Genomic DNA, 3,408 nt, shown 5'->3' on the forward strand with positions numbered 1-3,408 from the left:
AAAGAGCCACCTCCAAATTTAGGGCTGCACTGACTACAAGAACCTCAACTTGGGTACACCTTAAATATCCCAGGAAATATAAAAATGGTTCAAAACATTGTGGTACTTACGTACGATGGAATATCCCTCAGCCATGAAATCAATGTCATAAGACCAGTAGCAGCAAAGTGAGTGGATTCAGGTACGATGATTCTAAGTGAAATAAGTCACACAGAAAAAGAAACTTATCATAAGATATCACTTATGAAGATCCTGTAAACATGGCTACACGTGAACTGAGTTAGGAAAGAGAACAGAGTCTCACTTTTAGAAAACACTCTTATGCCTGCATAAAGGGGAAGGAGAGGTGGGGTGATGCATAAAACCAGAGTTTGATATAAGCACCTGGACCGTTTCCAAAACCAACTTTGGAATAGACAAGACCTACACCTTCCTCAGTGAAAGAGACTCAAAACCCCATATTTCCCGCAGAGGAATATATCTGACTAGTAAGAATCTTAAAACCTATGTATTGATATGACTCCATAAGGGAATCAAGTGTGTCTAGAGTGGCATAAACATGGCAGCGAGAATCAGCTCAAACCCACTATAAAAAGGAATTTCAAATGCAAAACCAAAAAAACAGGGAAATTCTTTACAATTCTTTCAGGGTGTGTGAGGAAACCTGGAAAGACCCTATCTACAATGACAGCTGTATGTGGCATAAGGCTGGACACTTGGGACTGAGAGGATTGGTGAGATTGGGTGAGCAAATGCAGTCCCTTTCAAGCAATAATGCATGGCCCCCATTCCATGGGTCCCAACTCTCCAGGTTGAAGGGAATATTACTACAGCTATAACATGTACAGGAAACCTAGAGAATGTACACACTGTGAATACGAAAGGTTTCTAAAACTCAACGAATAGTCCCTCTCCTGGTGCTCCAGTTTGACTTTCCAACTGCCTTACTATCAATCTCCCAACTTGGAGAGACAGGCCCTTTAACCTCCTGGTTTGCACAGGTTCCCAATTTGGCAGAGGATGGAAGGGACGAGGGAGAAACCATGAGAGAGTAGCTGTTAGGCATTTGGAAGGGCACATGTCACTCTAATTTCCCGGCAGGAAGAAGAATTAACCAAAGTCTCAGCCACCCACCGGGAACCAGTATAGGACATGATCCAAAATTTTGGACTTGCGTTCAGCTCACAAAGAACGAGTTGAGAAATTGAGCTCAGGGGCACAGCAATTCACAAACTGGCAGAGTGATAAAGGACAACTATCGTCCAAAAATCTGTTGAGGGAAGTCAACGAGGCGGACTTGAATGCGAGGCAAAATAGCAGGAAACAGATTTCAAGAGGTACCTTGGAATCGCCTGTAAAGCACAGGAAGAGGGGCACAACTTGGACAATGATGCACTTGGCCAAAAAGGGCGTATGCGTTTTCTCCTGAATATATTCAGGAGAAAACGCATACGCCCTTTTTGGCCAAGCAAGCAAGCAGGCAATGCAAATCTGCACTACAAAGAAGTATCACTTCCCACCGGTCAAAAGGGACATCCACAAAATGTGTAAAAACCAGAAAGGCAAGACAGGCCCTGGAGAACAGGGAGCCTTGTTATGCTGATGGGCGGGATGTAAATTGCCAACTGCCTCACTGGAGGAGTGCATTGTGTTCCCTAAAACAAGTAAACAACAGAGCTACAGAGCCAAGGCCACTTCCAGTCTAGGGAATATACCTTGCGAAAACTGAAAATCAATAAGAAAGAGCCACCTCCAAATTTAGGGCTGCACTGACTACAAGAACCTCAACTTGGGTACACCTTAAATATCCCAGGAAATATAAAAATGGTTCAAAACATTGTGGTACTTACGTACGATGGAATATCCCTCAGCCATGAAATCAATGTCATAAGACCAGTAGCAGCAAAGTGAGTGGATTCAGGTACGATGATTCTAAGTGAAATAAGTCACACAGAAAAAGAAACTTATCATAAGATATCACTTATGAAGATCCTGTAAACATGGCTACACGTGAACTGAGTTAGGAAAGAGAACAGAGTCTCACTTTTAGAAAACACTCTTATGCCTGCATAAAGGGGAAGGAGAGGTGGGGTGATGCATAAAACCAGAGTTTGATATAAGCACAGGGACCGTTCCAAAAACCAACTTTGGAATAGACAAGACCTACACCTTCCTCAGTGAAAGAGACTCAAAACCCCATATTTCCCGCAGAGGAATATATCTGACTAGTAAGAATCTTAAAACCTATGTATTGATATGACTCCATTAGGGAATCAAGTGTGTCTAGAGTGGCATAAACATGGCAGCGAGAATCAGCTCAAACCCACTCTAAAAAGGAATTTCAAAAGCAAAACCAAAAAACAGGGAAATTCTTTACAATTCCTTCAGGGTGTCTGAGGAAACCTGGAAAGACCCTATCTACAAAGACAGATGGATGTGGCATAAGGCTGGACACTTGGGACTGAGAGGATTGGTGAGATTGGGTGAGCAAATGCAGACCCTTTCAAGCAATAATGCATGGCCCCCATTCCATGGGTCCCAACTCTCCAGGTTGAAGGGAATATTACTACAGCTATAACATGTACAGGAAACCTAGAGAATGGACACACTGTGAATATGAAAGGTTTCTAAAACTCAACGAATAGTCCCTCTCCTGGTGCTCCAGTTTGACTTTCCAACTGCCTTACTATCAATCTCCCAACTTGGAGAGACAGGCCCTTTAACCTCCTGGTTTGCACAGGTTCCCAATTTGGCAGAGGATGGAAGGGACGAGGGAGAACCCATGAGAGAGTAGCTGTTAGGCATTTGGACGGGCACATGTCACTCTAATTTCCCGGCAGGAAGAAGAATTAACCAAAGTCTCAGCCACCCACCGGGAACCAGTATAGGACATGATCCAAAATTTTGGACTTGCGTTCAGCTCACAAAGAACAAGTTGAGAAATGGAGCTCAGGGGCACAGCAATTCACAAACTGGCAGAGTGATAAAGGACAACTATTGTCCAAAAATCTGTTGAGGGAAGTCAACGAGGCGGACTTGAATGCGAGGCAAAATAGCAGGAAACAGATTTCAAGAGGTACCTTGGAATCGCCTGTAAAGCACAGGAAGAGGGGCACAACTTGGACAATGATGCACTTGGCCAAAAAGGGCGTATGCGTTTTCTCCTGAATATATTCAGGAGAAAATGCATACGCCCTTTTTGGCCAAGCAAGCAAGCAGGCAATGCAAATCTGCACTACAAAGAAGTATCACTTCCCACCGGTCAAAAGGGACATCCACAAAATGTGTAAAAACCAGAAAGGCAAGACAGGCCCTGGAGAACAGGGAGCCTTGTTATGCTGATGGGCGGGATGTAAATTGCCAACTGCCTCACTGGAGGAGTGCATTGTGTTCCCTAAAACTAGTAAA

The sequence above is a fragment of the Mesoplodon densirostris genome, unplaced genomic scaffold (assembly GCF_025265405.1).
Source record: "Mesoplodon densirostris isolate mMesDen1 unplaced genomic scaffold, mMesDen1 primary haplotype scaffold_37, whole genome shotgun sequence".
Taxonomy (NCBI): domain Eukaryota; kingdom Metazoa; phylum Chordata; class Mammalia; order Artiodactyla; family Ziphiidae; genus Mesoplodon; species Mesoplodon densirostris.